Source organism: Nerophis ophidion, linkage group LG10 (genome assembly GCF_033978795.1).
Source record: "Nerophis ophidion isolate RoL-2023_Sa linkage group LG10, RoL_Noph_v1.0, whole genome shotgun sequence".
In the NCBI taxonomy this organism is placed as follows: domain Eukaryota; kingdom Metazoa; phylum Chordata; class Actinopteri; order Syngnathiformes; family Syngnathidae; genus Nerophis; species Nerophis ophidion.
The window spans coordinates 19,016,786-19,034,609 of NC_084620.1; the positions used below are offsets into that span (position 1 = coordinate 19,016,786).

The 17,824-nt window shown below is 40.1% G+C and overlaps 1 protein-coding gene across 7 annotated transcripts in view; it reads right to left on the minus strand.

Moving 5' to 3' along the window:
* LOC133560314 (neurexin-2-like) overlaps nt 1-17,824 on the minus strand; it is a 1,077,892-nt gene that overhangs the window by 1,027,119 nt on the left and 32,949 nt on the right. The gene's annotated exons all lie outside the window — the stretch shown is intronic.

Sequence of the window (17,824 nt, forward strand, 5' to 3'; positions counted from 1 at the left end):
ACGTGACACTGTGTTCTGCGATAGTTTTTTCCATCTGTTTAAATATGTTTTCGTGAGGTACGGAAGTTGTTTCAGTGCGTACGAATGTGTGTGTGTGTGTGTGTGTGTGTGTGTGTGTGTGCGTGCGTGCGCGTGCGTGCGTGCGTGCGTGTGTGCGTGTGTGTGTGTGTGTGTGTGTGTGTGTGAAGTGTGTGTGTGTGCGTGTGTGTGCGTGTGTGCGTGTCCACCAAAAACTTCCCAATCCACGGTAGATAACGATGAAAATATCGAGAAAGGGCTTCCGTCTCTTCTTTCTTTTAGCTGAAATAAGCAGATATCACCCATTTCGTATCTGAATACAAATCCAAAAGATCCCTCCCCTTCCAAGTCCCATTTCTCACGCAAAGACTCGGTCGGCGGCATCTGAATACGATTTAGAAACACTCGACTTTTTTGCGGAGCGTCAATGTAAGTTTTATTATTTTTATAAATCGAAACAGGCGTTTCACTAATCATGACCGAATCGAACAAAGTCTTTACGCTAACGTATAAAGCTCCAAATAATGACTAAGCCTTACACCGCCCTTTTGTACCCCTGCTCTGCGTGTGTGTGTGTGTGTGTGTGTGTGTGTGTGTGTGTGTGTGTGTGTGTGTGTGTGTGTGTGTGTGTGTGAAGTGCGTGCGTGTCCACATCTCCACACGTAACATTCCCAGCCATCAATACATCGAAATCTGGAAGTTGTTTCAAACGATCGTAAACATTTAAACTATCAAATATATGGTCACATGCTGCTCAGATGACATTGCTTTCTTAAAAAAACTGAACCCTCCTCTGTTCCCTGTCAGGTCTTAACTCCACCCTCTTCCTGGTTTAACCACTCCCACCGCAGGTCTTAACTCTGCCCTCTTTCTGTTTAAAACTCCACCCTCTTCCTGGTTTAACCACTCCCACCGCAGGTCTTAACTCCACCCTCTTCCGGGTAAGCCACACCCACTTGACCTTGACATTTGAACCTGACCTTTGACTTTGACCTTTGACTTTGACCTTTAACCTTGACCCCCTCATAAATCATTAACCTTTGAACTTGACCCCTCATAAATCATTGACCTTTGACCTTGAGGGTCATAAATCATTGATTTATGGGGGGTCATAAATCACTTTTGACTAAAGGTAGGGACTTAAATTCTCTTGCATGACTAAACAACAGACTTTCCGTCGGATTGCCAATAAAACTATGGCAGTGGGAGTGGGGTAATGGGGAGTGGCTATGGGTGTGGTCATCATGATATCGCATATTTTGCATAATCTGCTGTGATATGATTTTCTTCAAAATGGCTCAAAAAATGTATACATACTGTACATTTGAAGACAAATATTTTATTAATTAGTATTAACATATATTGTTATGGGGCAGCATTGTGGAAGAGGGGTTAGTGCATCTGCCTCACAATACGAAGGTCCTGAGTAGTCCTGGGTTCAATCCCGGGCTCGGGATCTTTCTGTGTGGAGTTTGCATGTTCTCCCAGTGACTGTGTGGGTTCCCTCCGGGTACTCCGGCTTCCTCCCACTTCCATAGACATGCACCTGGGGATAGGTTGATTGGCAACACTAAATGGTCCCTAGTGTGTGAATGTGAGCGTGAATGTTGTCTGTCTATCTGCGATGACGTGGCAACTTGTCCAGGGTGTACCCCGCCTTCCGCCCGATTGTAGCTGAGATAGGCTCCAGCGCCCCCCGCGACCCAAAAGGGAATAAGCGGTAGAAAATGGATGGATAGATATATTGTTATGCTATATTGTAGATTGTTGCTGCTTATTTTACATTGTATTTTCTGAATTTTTCAAGCGTCTAGAGATTTTTAATTCCTTTTTTTTTTTTTTATAAAAAATGGACAAGCAACAAATCTAGCATTTTTTTCTGGTGTTATTATGAAATGTACTCGTGTTTAGAGACTGTACTTCTGTCCCTCGATGGCCCTGATGAAAGAGTCGAGCTCCAGCAAGCATGACGTCACACTTGTTTCGCGTTGCTGCACCAGGTTGGACTTTCTCTCCTTAAAACCCACCACTGTCCTCCTAATATTTGCACATTTTGTAGATGGCTGTCCGCGGGTATATCGGGGATATATTAAAGTTTCATCCACATCGCATACATGCTGACAACGCTCCAAACAATGGCGTGCGTTTTGTTAACATCCGGTGATATATATATGTGTAATAGGGTCAATTACGTCTTGTAAATGTATTTTATAATGTTGTATTATTGTTATAATTACACAAAATATGGAAGTTACATGTAAATACCTGACTATTGTTTGATGTAATTACTGTGACACCTGTCTTTTTATATGCGTTGGACACGCTTTCCAATTTCCCTTGTTGTCTGCGATAACGGGAGAGGTAGGCGTGCATGTGATGACAGAAAATGTATGGTCTTGTTAAGTTCACTTTCTTGTTTGTTATTATATTTTTGTAGGGGCTTGACGATGGAAAAAGGTTATTCATGACAATTGTAATCTGTATTATCAGGTATGTTTTTATTTTACTGTTGTATGTAACTGCCCTTTTTGTCTACGATAATGGGACAAGGGCTCGACGATGGCAAAAAGTTATGCACGAAGATTATATTCTGTATTATCAGTAAAGTGCGGCTGAGCAACTCATAGTGTCAGTCGTGTTCCATAAATTCCACACAATGCAGAGGAAAAGACCACCGGTTACAAACATACATATATATATCCATCCATTGATACTGTAATGACCTGCTGGTGGTAATGTTTTATGTTCGTGTGGTTTTCATTTTATGTTAATTTTTCCCATCATCACAAACACACTGTCCATGCCTGAAAGCGGATTGGCGAAGAACAAGGAAGTGTTGTGTGCCAGGGGAAGCCCTTGAAGACAAAAGTGTTTGCACGGGAGGTAAAACCTGTTGTGATTGTATTGTAAATTAGCATTAGATTGGCAATAAAAAAATGAAAACAGCATCGAATGTGTGTGCATTCTCCTGGGGGATACATTATATTACTTTAATTTGTTTTCACGTAAAACCCCCCCAAAAAAAACATATTTTCAATGTGTGTTTGGCAATAAAAATGCTGTGGCAATGCGCCACATTTAGTTAGATCAAGGGGGAAACGCTGGACTAATATGTATAATCACCCTTTATTTGGCATTTTTAGGAATTTATTATTATTACTTCGGTACTCTTGTCTTGTTCTGTATATTGTAAAGTATTTTGTATTTCTATAGTGCTTTGTATATTGTACAGGATTGCTTAATATTTTTATTCGAGAGTAGTCTGTTTTAGGGCTGGGCGATATTGGCTTTTATTAATATCTCGGTATTTTTATGCCACATCGCGATATACGATGTATATCTCGATATTTTGCCTTAGTCTTGAATGAACACCTGATGCATATAATCACAGCAGTATGATGATTCTATGTGTCTACATTAAAACATTCTTGTTCAGGGACGGCGTGGCGCAGTGGGAGAGTGGCCGTGCACAACCCGAGGGTCACTGGTTCAAATCCCACCTAGTACCAACCTCGTCACGTCCGTTGTGTCCTGAGCAAGACACTTCACCCTTGCTCCTGATGGGTGCTGGTTGGCGCCTTGCATGGCAGCTCCCTCCATCAGTGTGTGAATGTGTGTGTGAATGGGTAAATGTGGAAGTAGTGTCAAAGCGCTTTGAGTACCTTGAAGGTAGAAAAGCGCTATACAAGTACAACCCATTTATCATTTATTTGTTCATACTGGATTAATATATGCTACTTTTAAACTTTCATGCAGAGAGGGAAATCAAAACTAAGTCAATTTAAGAAAACTGTATTTATTAAATATTCTTCATTCGCTCGCGGGTGACTTTTTAAATGAAAGAACAAATTAGTACTACTGCTACCTTTTGTAGCAACACTTCAGGCTGCATACTTTACATATTGCTGTTGTCTGCTGAACATCTTCCCGCTTGAAGCCAAACCACCGCCAGATGATGGAACCCCTTGCTGTTTTTTGGGGCATTAATTGTTCTTCCTCCATTTGTGATCAGTTTCGCACTTTCTCTCTCTTGTAATGTCTCGCACTGCTCCGCTCTGCTTGCACCACCTGCCTCAGCTAACATTAGCCATGCTGCTACTTCTCTGCTTGGCGAGAGCGTATAACGCTACACGTGCAACAGTATGTGACGTATGTAAGAAGGCGGGCTTGTTTTACGTCTGTGAGAAAGAGAGACGAGGAGTGAGAAACGCCTGTAGTGTAATGCCCGCAGCTAAAAGCAACTGCGTGGGAAAGTATACTCCAATATTACGATAGTCATTTTCTATATCGCACAGAGTCAAACCCGCGATGTATCGTTTGTATCGATTTATCGCCCAGCCCTAGTCTGTTTATTTCAATTGTTAGTTTTTTCCTTTATTACCTCTTGTGGCATTTATTTGACCCCATATTTGTTCCCACTACTGCACCTTAATTTGGAGTCTTTAATCTCGTTATATGCAAAAATAGTGACAAAGTCCATTCTATTCTTCTATTATTTTTGTTCCAGCGCTCCTACTTCCTGTGTGCTTCCATATTCTGCCACTTCACCTCTGGTCTGAGTGCTAGTCCCCTCACCTGTTCCTGGTTGGCAAATAAGAAGCTACTTAGGCCAAAGGCCTCATTCATTATTGACTGTGTGTGTTAGCGTCTCAACAGTGTGTGAGTTGAGAAGGTTACCTTTCCCTGTTTCTATTTGACAATCGGGAGACACACCTGTCCCTGGTAGACAATCAGAAGGCGTCTTATGCAAGCAGTCCTCTGGACATTGCTGATTTATTATCCAGTGTGTATGTTTGTGCTCATAATGTGAGTTTTTGTCCTGGATTCTGCGGGTGATTTGCACGTCTAGTTGTGTGTGTTTTGATTCACCTGTGGTCGACTGACTTGTCAATGTTTGAAATAACTCCTCTGTATTGCATTCAGAACACGCAACACAGGCAACTGCCTCAGGTGTGCCAAATTGCAGAATCTACACGAAAGAATACAATGGAAATGATAAAAAAGTACTGTAGGAGTGTTAAAAAAAATAGTTTCAGTTTGTATGTATTCTGATATTAAATTGATTTAGAATTTTCAAAAATCAATCTTTTTTTTTTAGAAACAGTTTTTTAAAATAAGTTTTTTTAGGCCAGCACCGCACTTGCTTGCTTTGCATTTATATCATGCATCAGCTGCCAAGAGGAGATTTTTTTAAACTGTAACCATTTTTCGAAAGGTTTTGGTTTTAATATTTATGATACATTTTATATAAATTACGAGAATCGGTTTGAATAAAAAATAAAATCGAATTAAATCATGAGTTGTTGTATGATTGTCATTCCTTATAGAACGTTTTTTTTTTTTAATTAATAACGATAACAGATGAGTATTTGAAATGCTTGCAATGACCTGTCACTCATGCATGGGGCATCAATTTACCAATAATCGTGATGACCCTACTTGCATTAAATCATCTTTTACCTGCGCTTCGCCTGCAGTGTCTGCATCTTGGGGTCACGCCGGCATGACCCATCATAACATGTTTTATCCATTTATCCTTGAAATATTTCCTGATTTAATCCATCTATTTTTTTCATGGAATTTCGTTATAAGAGCCAGGATTACACTGGAGCCTATCCTAGCTGACTTTGGGTAAAATGTTAATATGATTTACAAGTTCTTACAACCAAGAATACCACAATAATCTTGATTACATAACATTTGTGTAGAACAGTGGTCCCCAACCACCGGGCCACGGCCCACTTGAATTTTTTATTTTTTATTTTTTTTATTAATTTTCTTATTGAATCAACATAAAAAACACAAGATACACTTACAATGAGTGCACCAACCCAAAAAAACTCCCTTTTTCATGATAAAGGGAAAAATAATTATAACACATTTTTTAAAATCCCATCCACCCCGCCGACCAGTCCGCAGCTACAAAAAGATTTCAGACCACAGGTGTAGAATACAAAAGGAAACATTTTTTATTCACCATGCTCGTTAGTATTTCATCCTACAAACCGGTACAATCAAAAAACACTTTTTCAGGATTTGTTTTACTGGCGCTGCTATTACGACATACAAAGGCAGACATGGCTAATAATTGGCAGAGGAGCCCTTTAACACAAGCCGATGCTACCACACAAATTAAGCTTCAAAGTGGCCTTTATGAAGTCAGAGCCACGTGTACTTATTCATTTATTTGATCACCCACACAAAGGTTTGGCCACACATGAGCTGGAAATGATGGTCTCAATTTTGCAGATGAGAAAGGGTCAATTACAGTGTAATGCAGCATTGCTGTGCAGTTATGTTTATACTGCAAGTGATAAGTCAGGCCTGATGCCGTCTCCTTTTATGACTCCACGCCCAGCAGTAGTAGCAAAGCAGTAATAAAACTTGCCCTTCTTCTCTGAGTGTGTGTTTGTACCCCGCGGGCGGGGAGGGGAAAAACAGACAAACACAAAGTGCAAGAAGGAGATGGGTCCCTAAATGCAGAGCAGCAACAGCATGAATAATTCATCTGCTTTAAATTGAGTGGATATAATGTGCACGATCAGCTTTGTTTTGAGAGCTCGGGTCAAAAACGAAATGGCTCACATGAAACATGAATCTTAAGAACAAAAACGAGGCCATAAGTGAAATTCTGAACACGCGAGGACTAACGAGGCAAACGAGAGGATGATGATGAGCAGTGCATGCAGGATTGAGCGGGCGGTCCCCAGAGAATGCTAAACTTATTAGCTAATAAAGAGGAAGTGGACGGAACAAGGCAGAGGGTCTAATCAGGTTATCCTGAGGTGTGAGGGCTTAAGCAGCGGTGGCAAGAACCCCCGAACCTGTAAGACGAGCACCTTTCTCACAGCCTGTTGGCCTTTTTTTTGGCCTGTTGCAGTGAAACCGGCACCAGAGAACTAGGAGAAATAATATAACGGATGAGGCCAAATTAACCTATCAAATTGATTCAAATTGTACTGTAGTTGTTGATTATAGGCTTTTCCCACAACAAGTCAATTCCATGTTTTGTTTTCCTTTATTTTCACACCGGATGTTCCTCTTAATGCATTTTGGGACATCTCCAAAACATTAATATGGGTTCTTAACCTTATTAACCTCGGGGCCCCACTCAAATATTAACACCGAATTACCAGTAGTAATCTCGCTCCTGATTTTAATCATGTTCATTAAATATATCTAACCTACTTACAGTTTGCAACCATGCCAAATGATATGAAACCATGTGTTTATCACAAACAGTATTATTTGTGGAACGCATAAACATTAGGCTTAGATCAGGCTGATTACAAAAATGAGTACTAACCAAATATATCGCATAAGAAGGGACTCATTAATAAAAGACACAGTTTACATACACTTAGGTTGTGCTAAAATAAATACACTAAAATAATAATTAATGTTTCTTAATTAAACTGTCAATAAATCATTCAAGTGTAAATAAAAATACAACTTCACCACTTCAGTCAAAATTGTTGCACTTAAACTAAAATACCCAGTATTTTTTGGTACCGGTTTCTAACTGGGTCGTTCCAAGGGGACCGTTAAAATTCTGAACTAATAATAAGGTTATTGAGACTTTTTTTTTGTCCAGCGAAACGTCATAATTACGACACGTGTGCGATGTCACATTCGCTCAGATTCTGCTACAAAGCATAAAAAAAAAAAACACGGCTGAACAGCCAATCGGAGTAGACCTTTAACCGCTCCGCCTCCAAATGATGCTAACTTTAAGCCCTTTGTAACTTTACAAATGTTATTTGTATGACAATTTGGTTCCCAGTTTTGATCCTTGAGGTAGGCCACAATATATTTCCAACTCTGTAGACATTTGTTCTCATATCTCCACGTATTGCTTCTTGTTGGTTAAGTAGCTTCTTAGGCAGTTCAAGACCAACCATCTGATGCCATACCGTTCTAATTTGCTTAGTAAGATATGATTGTGTCAAATTTTTTGTTGGATTCATAAACACTGCAGCAGCACATTTTTTGCTATCGTTTACATTGGTGATCTCTTCCATTATTTCGATTAATGCCATTGATGTTGAAATGTTGGCCGTGTATCCATGCTGGTTGTCTGTGAGTGTTTTGTTTTTATTTATGAATTAGTCCAATATGTTAAACAGTTTTTCAATAATTAAAAAAAATGGTGGAAGTAGAGAAAAGGGTCAGTAAATTGTAAAATGGTGTTTGTCTGCAGTCTTATGAATTGGTACGGGCTTTGCTATCTTCATTTTGTCTGAGAATTTGCCTGTTTGACATTTTGGGTTGCTGATATATACATTTTGACTTACAATAATAATAAAATAACTCCACTTGCCTCACCAGTTATTTATGCCAAATATTATACAGTGTTAGTGCATGCGCCTCACAATAAGAATGTCATGGGTTCGATCCCGGGCTCGGGATCTTTCTGTGTGCAGTTTGCATGTTCTCCCCGTGACTGCGTGGGTTCCCTCCGGGTACTCCGGCTTCCTCCCACCCCCAAACACATGCACCTGGGGATAGGTTGATTGGCAACACTAAATTGGCCCTAGTGTGTGAATGTGAGCGGGAATGTTGTCTATCTGTGTTGGCCCTGCGATGAGGTGGCAACTTGTCCAGGGTGTACCACGCCTTTTGCTCGAATGCAGCTGAGATAGGCTCCAGAACCTGCAACCCTGAAAGGGACAAGCGGTAGGAATTGGATGGATGAATGTTTTTCAATGATTTACTTCTGAATTATACTTGCATCAATTTCCCTAAAAATTCAAACTAGAGAACTTTGTCATGTGACTCTAGCTTTGCTCTAGCTCTGAAAGCAAACTATGAATCTTTGTGGTTTGTGCAGCCCTTTGCAACACTTGTGATTTAGGGCTATATAAATAATCATTGATTGATTGATTGATTGATGAATCTTAAAAAGGTCCAAAAGTGACAAGGAACAAGGATGCAATCAAAATCAAGTCCACGGATATGCTTTGCTAAATGAAAGTGTTGGCCGAGATAGAGTTTATACAAAAGGCTACATTCCTTCCACTAAATACAGAAACATGTATCAAAATATGTATGTATGTATGTTTTATTTCCCAATCCTAACTTTGTAGACTTTTACAGTATCGCCTAACAATGGCGGGCTTATAATCAGATGACCCTGCAGATGACATTCAAGATATGCATCTGCGATTAAAAATGCGTCGCACGATGCACTCGATAAGGCGCTGCTATCATGAAGCAATTATACATAAACAACTGGGATGTCAGACTCTGAGCAAGAAGGTTATTATGACTCAGCATAATTGATTCAACCATCAACTAACGCATGACTTAAAATTCTCTCTCGAGTTCAGAGGAGGGGAAAAATCATATTGGATCTATAACGGCACCTTGGCACCGGCATTGAAAACTTACTGCAGCGAGAGGAATGGACAATAAGTAGGTTGGACTTAGTCACGGAACTATGGCGCGGTGTGCGCACAAAGAGGAGGTGGACAACACTCGTCAGGGTCGGTGCGAGGCAGCCAACTGACAGGGAGGCAGCCTTGGGTAAATATGCATGGTGTATAAAAGTGCAAGGCAAACCTCCAACGGGCACTCACATACAGTACAAGATATTCATACCAAACATAAACAGGGCTAAAGATACACACAGGGAAGAAAAGCAAAGAATTTGGATCGAGCAGTTGGGGTGATCAAGGGTGATGCGTCAAATGCAGAGAATAATTTGGCCACACCAAGAGTGTGTGTGACAATCATTGGTACTTTAACCCTTTTAGGATGTTGCCATGCATTGCATCACTCCAATGACCCTAATGGTGACGTGATGGGTCTAAAAAGAACATCGCCCCTCCATGCTCCTAAAACCCCTAAAAGTAAAACGTTGTACTTTCTTCTTCTTCTTTCTTTTCTTTTCTTAGTTCATTTCGAACATGAATATTTACAACACAATACAATACAGACATTTTATTTTAAAATGTAGACAGTCACGAAACCGTTCCAGTAGAAAAATAAAAAAAAGGGCCTTTTGAGTGCCACTAATTTTGGAGTGCATGTATTAATACACCATTGGAGAGGAAAGAGAATTAGAAGTGGCACACAACTAAAAGCCATGTGCTGGCCCTTTCAAGTTCGGGACAGAAGGCACTCAGAGATGCATATTTCAACAAGAAGCAGAAAATATAACATAATCTTTGCCATACACACACATGTCCCTGCCTTCAAAGTGGACCTCTAAAACCCTTTGGGATGACGCCCCTCCATGGTTTGCAGCCTGTTAATAATTTTGATGGGCTAAAACAGGGAAGGGATATGAAAGTGAGCTTTAATGTCAGGACGTTGATTGATATAAAATGGTCCCTTGAAAAGGGACGTGCATGAAAGATTAACACAGGCGTGTCTATGGCGGACGACTCATGTATTATTTCAAGTGGAATGAAGGACTTCTTCCCACAGATGGGAATGAATAATGGAGAGGGCCGAGGGAGTCTCCCTCCGTTGGGCTATTTAACCATGTTTCCACCATTGTTTTTATATCAAAGTGAACCCAGTGTCTCCAAGTTCTATTTTTTCCCCCCACGTGTCACGTGACCCCTGATAGCTCCATGCCACGGGCAAAGGATGAACAGTGCAGACAGGAGGCTCGACATTACGTCACCTTTGTTGCCCGGCCGTCCTCGCAGCCTCAAGTTGCAAGGTGAGGATCGATACGTTGCTTCCGCCTGCATCGAGAGGCTAATGAGATGATCCCCTGCTCAAATGTAAGTGGAGGTAATCTTACTCTCTCATGAGCAAAATGGAAGTCAGTCATAGTATTGACTCGTTTCTATTCCTAAAATAAATACCTGGATATCAAAGTCTACTACGAACGCAGAGTTCAATTTAGAACACACACACATGCATTGAGCAGGTGATAGCAGTGAGTGCCGGGCATGGATAATAGAAGGAAGAGCACTTACAAGTTCTTATCTCTCTGCCGCTGCCATGTTCCCCTCTCCACCTCTGTCTATTATGCTTCCCCTCTGCTGTGCAAAAAGATGTACATGCTGGGCAGTGGGTGGGAGGGGGTAGTCATGGATCTGTTACATTACACACTTTACACATCTAATTCCAGCAAAGCTCTCCTGAATACCAATGTAGAAAGGTGCAGGATTCTGCAGGTGCCCATGTCATGGCTATCACGCGGAAATCTGGACTATATTTTATTTGCAAAGTTCAATTTTGTCATGGAATGTTCATTGTCCTGCATGCAAAAAGCAATAAACATATCGATTTTGAAAGAAATCCATCAAAAGATGGCTGAGGTACTGAACAGTATGTAGCAGGGTTCAAAGGTTAAAGGGGAACATTATCACCAGACCTATGTAAGCGTCAATATATACCTTGACGTTGCAGAAAAAAGACCATATGTTTTTTTAAACGATTTTCGAACTCTAAAAGGGTGAATTTGGCAGTTTGAATGCCTTCCAATTGTTCGCTGTCGGAGCGATGACCTTTCACCCGTGACGTTACAATGGGAATCAATCCGCCATTTTCTCAAACACATTACACACACAAGTCAAATCAGCTCTGTTATTTTCCGTTTTTTCGACTTTTCCGTACCGTGGAAACATCATGCCTCGTTGGTGTGTTGTCGGAGAGTATAACAACACGATCAGAGACGGATTCAAGTTGACTTACGTGGAGTGTGCTAATTAGACATATCAATGGTCACGGCATGCTAATCAATGCTAACATGCTATTTAGGCCAGCTGTATGTACATATTGCATCGTTATGCCTCATTTGTAGCTATATTTGCATCCAGCCTTTCCCTCCACCCACATTTAATGCCGAACAAACACATACCAATCGACGGATTCAAGTACACCAGTGGTCAAAAGATGCGAAAGTCCCTCGTTTGTTCTGCACATTTTACCAACGATAGCGATGCTATCGACAGAGATGGCACAGAGATGTGTGGATATCCTGGGACACTCAAAGCAGATGCATTTCCAACGATAAAAGTCAACGAAATCACAAAGGTGAGTTTTGTTGATGTTATTGACTTATGTGCTAATCAGACATATTTGGTCACGGCATGACTGCCAGCTAATCAATGCTAACATGCTATTTAGGCTAGCTGTATGTACATTTGTAGCTATATTTGCATCCAGCCTTTCCCTCCACCCATATTTGATGCAAACAAAAAATTAACAATCTATGGATTTAAGTTGCTCCAGTGGTCAAACGATGCAATCGTTGGTTAGAAGGCGATTGCCGAATAGCTTCAATAGCTATTCGCTCAATAGCTTAAGTTTCTTCTTCAATTTCGTTTTCGCTATCTGCCTCCACACTCCAACCATCCGTTTCAATACATGCGTAATCTGTTGAATCGCTTAAGCCGCTGAAATCAGAGTCTGAATCCAAGCTAATGTTGCTATATCTTGCTGTTCTATCCGCCATGTTTGTTTGTATTGGCGTCACTATGTGACATCACAGGAAAATGGACGGGTGGATTTACAGATAGCGAAAATCAGGCACTTCAAAGCCCTTTTTCAGGATATTCCATGATGGGTAAAATTTTGAAAAAAACTTCAAAAAATAAGCCACTGGGAACTAATTTTTATTGGTTTTAACCCTTCTGAAATTGTGATAATTAACCCCTTTAAGACTGACTGCACATGAACAACATGTTTAGCTTCCTAAATTAGTTTAATTGTTCTGCACAAGTGTGCACACGTGGTAAAAGGCTGCAATTCTCTGTTTAAATAGACATGTCCCAATTGCTGTCATGGGACAGCTGTGTCCCACTTTTTACATGGCTAACTCACATGAAAGGATGTACACTGTACGTTCAGGGAGATACAATTATATTTCCATATTCCTTGTTACACACATGCAGGAGTTGCATTCATTCCAGGAGGGACCACTCGTATTTGACAGCAAGATGTAACGTTGAATCATGCATTGTCTATCCACAGTGCAAAGGCGCTTCTAAGATTGTAATCCTCACAAACATGGCAGGAAATAACTTATTTATTCAAAGAAAAATTATCACTGGAGGGCCAGAGGAAAATGAATTGCACAGCATGCACACACACGAACGAACGCACACACACACAATAAGCAGGACGACACAAGAAGCTAATCACTACAGCTTCAATGTAAAGTACGGGTGAGCGATACAGATATCGATACTATTAATTCCTAGAATAATATCTGTTTATAAATAACACCAAAGTGATTAGACCAAATGTTTTTGTTTTTTTCTATGGTTCGTATTATATTTTTTGAGTTGTTTTTGTTATCCTTTATAAACTCAGGAAGTAGGTCCCAATATACAGGACGGTTTTGAGGGAAAAAAACTCACATTTAAAATGGGAGAAAAATTGTGTTAATTGTGCAGTAGTCACTCTAAAAACATGTACAGTATGTAGCATTCAATACCACACACTTAATACATCATCTGATTTACAACAATAGTAGAACATTCGACATATTTTAAAAGGATCTTTATTAAAATGTGTTTTAGTGTTTACATTAGTTACCTGCCATTAATCAATCAATCAATCAATCAATGTTTATTTATATAGCCCTAAATCACTAGTGTCTCAAAGGGCTGCACAAACCACAACACAAACCACAACGACATCCTCGGTAGAGCCCACATGAGGGCAAGGAAGACTCACACCCAGTGGGACTCACACCTAGTGGAACGTCTGTGACAATGATGACTATGAGAAACCTTGGAGAGGACCCCATATGTGGGCATTCGGCATATGTTACAACAGCGTGGCTTTGTAAAAAAAAAAAAAAGAGTGCGGGTACTTTCCTGGCCCGCCTGCAGTCCAGACCTGTCCCCCATCGAACATGTGTGGCGCATTATGAAGCGTAAATACGACAGCGGAGACCCCGGACTGTTGAACGACTAAAGCTCTACATAAAACAAGAAAGGGAAAGAATTCCACTTTTAAAGCTTCATCAATTAGTTTCCTCAGTTCCCAAAGGTTTATTGAGTGTTGTGATGTAACAAAGTGGTGAACATGCCCTTTCCCAACTACTTTGGCACGTGTTGCCGCTATGAAATTCTAAGTTAATTATTATTTGCAAAAAAAAAAAGTTTATGAGTTCGAACATCAAAAATGTTGTCTTTGTAGCATATTCAACTGAATATGGGTTGAAAATGATTTGCAAATCATTGTGTTAAATAAATGATAAATGGGTTGTACTTGTATAGCGCTTTTCTACCTTCAAGGTACTCAAAGTTCCGTTCATATTTACATCCAACACAATTTCCCAACTCATATGGAAACGAGGTTTGCGCGCACACACACACACACACACCCCCCCCCCTGGAAACCTCTAAAAAATATGGAATCACCAGTCTTGAAGGATGTTGTTTGATTTTGTAATATAACAGAGATAACACTTAACTATAGTCATTTGAAATGGCATCTTTCTGGATTTAATGGTGGCTGTCAGTTTCATTTTTACATCAGGCAGAGTTGAAATAAAATATGGAATAATGTTAAAGAAATACAATATGTATGCATGATATACAAGCACATCACTAGTAGTCTGTTTCACCACCTCTTGCCTCTGTGACAGCTTGCAGTCTCTGAGGCATGTACTTAACGAGTCCATCCTTCCTTCCGTTGTCTACCACTTAATGAGTGACAAGCAGTACTCTTCATGAATCTTGCTCTAAATTTCTCTGATTACTGTTGTCAGATCAGTTTTGTTGGTTGGAGCTTTGTCATGAATCATCTATGGCAAGATGCATTATCATTTTGAAAAATAACGTAACACCCTGCTTGATCTAAATATTAAACTGTTTTTTTAATTACCACCAGTTATTTTCTTGAGTTCTTTTAGTGTTTCTTAAAATCAGGACGTTGTCTGCAAAATTAAACAACTGAATTAACATCCTTCAAGTGTGGTGATTCCATCATTTCCAATGAGTTGTTGTTCCTGTTCACCATATCAGAGAAGAGCAGCAGGCTTATTCACCAGCATTCAAGACCAGTATCCAACAGGATCGGTTTGGAAATTAGCCTTTTTCCAGCCATCGAGCCACAGCTGGATGGCGGCTCCCTTCTGCGTCAAGGCCACGGCGGTTTAAGCGTTGCACGACAGGAGAAACAGAGGGGTTGGGTAAAGGCGCTCAAAGGAGGTGTCAGGCTCGAGAGCGACACTGATTCGTACCACACTGGGAAACAGCGAGAGTGCCTGATTGAATGAGACCCCGGAGTGATGTTGGAGAGTCGAAGCTCTATGACAACAGCAGCTCTCATGCATAACAAAACAGGCTGGAAACGCTTGAAGAAAAACAACAAAATAAAATGTGCTTTTCTTTCCAATGTGAAAAAGTTCTAGCTGCGCGTTTACAGTGTTTAATGCATGGTATAGCCACAATTCACAGTTGTGTCAGCACCAGTCAGTCCTTGTCCGAGATAGTTGGCGAAATCAGAAGTCTTTTAACAAATTGTAGATTTTGTATTTGATGCAAGACTAACAGGAAGGGACAATAACAAAGTCAGGTAGCAGGCGAGCTGTGTAAGAGTGTGTTGGCTTTGATTAGGTCAAAGTTTGACTATGGATAGTGGCGGAAAAAGTCCAATAATACATTTTATGATTTTTCTTGTCATAACCCAAACTGAGATAAAGGTTAAAGGCCTACTAAAATTAGATTTTCTTATTTAAAACGGGGATAGCAGGTCCATTCTATGTGTCATACTTGATCATTTTGCGATATTGCCATATTTTTGCTGAAAGGATTTTGTAGAGAACATCTACGATAAATGTTCGCAACCTTTGCTTGCTAACAGAAAAGCCCTGCCTCTACCGGAAGTCGCAGACGATGACGTCACATGTTGATGGCTCCTCACATCTTCACATTGTTTTTAATGGGAGCCTACAACAAAAACAGCTATTCGGACCGAGAAAACGACAATTTCCCCATTAATTTGAGCGAGGATGAAAGATTCGTGTTAATTTAATTATTGTCTTATTCAATTGTTTGCTTTATCGTTTCTCTTTTTAGAAGAAACATCTGAATGTGTCCTCATGCTATGTCTTACAATCACCTTAAAGGCCTACTGAAATGAGATTTTCTTATTTAAATGGGGATAGCAGGTCCATTCTATGTGTCATACTTGATCATTTCGCGATATTGCCATATTTTGGCTGAAAGGATTTAGTAGAGAACATCCACGATAAATGTTCGCAACTTTTGCTTGCTAACAGAAAAGCCCTGCCTCTACCGGAAGTCGCAGACGATGACGTCACATGTTGAGGGCTCCTCACATCGTTTTTAATGGGAGCCTCCAACAAAAAGAGCTACTCGGACCGAGAAAACGACTATTTCCCCTTTAATTTGAGCGAGGATGAAAGATTCGTATTTGAGGATATTGATAGCGACTAGAAAAAAAAAAAAAAGTTAAAACAAAAAAGACGGGATTGCATTGGGACGGATTCAAATGTTTTTAGACACATTTACTAGGTTAATTCTGGGAAATCCCTTATATCTCTATTGTGTTGCTAGTGTTTTAGTGAGTTAAATAGTACCTGATATTCAGAAGGGTGTGTCCACGGGTGTCTTGACGCCAGTGTCTCACGGAAGTCGACGGCAGCTTTATGGACGGCGCAAGCTCAGCGGATCTCAGGTAAGAAGCGACTTTTTAACACAATTTTCTCACCGAAACCTGCTGGTTGACATTCGGTCGGGATCAGTGTTCGCTTGACCGCTGTGATCCATAGTAAAGTTTCACCTCCGGGAATTTCAAACAAGGAATCACCGTGTGTTTGTGTGGCTAAAGGCTAAAGCTTCCCAACTCCATCTTTCTACTTTGACTCCTCCAATATTAATTGGACAAATTGCAAAAGATTCAGCAACACAGATCTCCAAAATACTGTGTAATTATGCAGTTAAAGCAGACGACTTTTAGCTGTATGTGTGTGCAGCGCTCATATTTCCTAACAGTCCGTGAAGTCACGCGTACACGTCATCATTACGCAACGTTTTCAAGAAGAAACTCCCGGGAAATTTAAAATTGAAATTTAGTGAACTAAAAAAGGCTGTATTGGCATGTGTTGCAATGTTAATATTTCATCATTGATATATAAACTATCAGACCGCGTGGTGGGTAGTAGTAGGTTTTAGGAGGCCTTTAAATCTATGGCTGAATGATTTGGTAAAATATAATTGTAATTTGTTCCCCAATATTGTGACTCCTATTTCATATAGGAGTTTATTATAACACATTATGAAAGATTTTGATACAATCAAAAATATTACATGCATTTCAGCACGGATTAAGATTCCCACCATTCACAAAGCATGTGTACATACACTAAAGCAATCAGCAATTTGCTGTAATGGTGAACATTTATAGTGGCTAAATGTTAGACAAAATCAGCCAAAAAACTTTTGGCAAAATCACAACGCCTAAAAAAGTGGCCTTTATTCTGCAACAAGACGGTAAACACAATGAACACCCCCAGCATTTGTATATTTGCACTCACACACATATAATTATTAATGATGTCAGGAGGCACTGTCTGTGGCGAGACCGATGGAGGAGAAGATGTGCTGCACTAAGCACTATGGGTGTAACGGTACACAAACATTTCGGTTTGGTACGTACCTCGGTTTAGAGGTCACGGTTCGGTTAATTTTCGGGACAGTAAGAAAACAATTTTTTGGGGGTATTTATTAACCAAATTTGCAAAATGTTCCACCAAAAATATTTTTCTTAGTGGAATATTTGATGTGAAGTAATGGGAACCTTAGATAGATCAATATTTCATAATATTAATTTTGATTCAATATTATGTTTTGAGCAATGATAG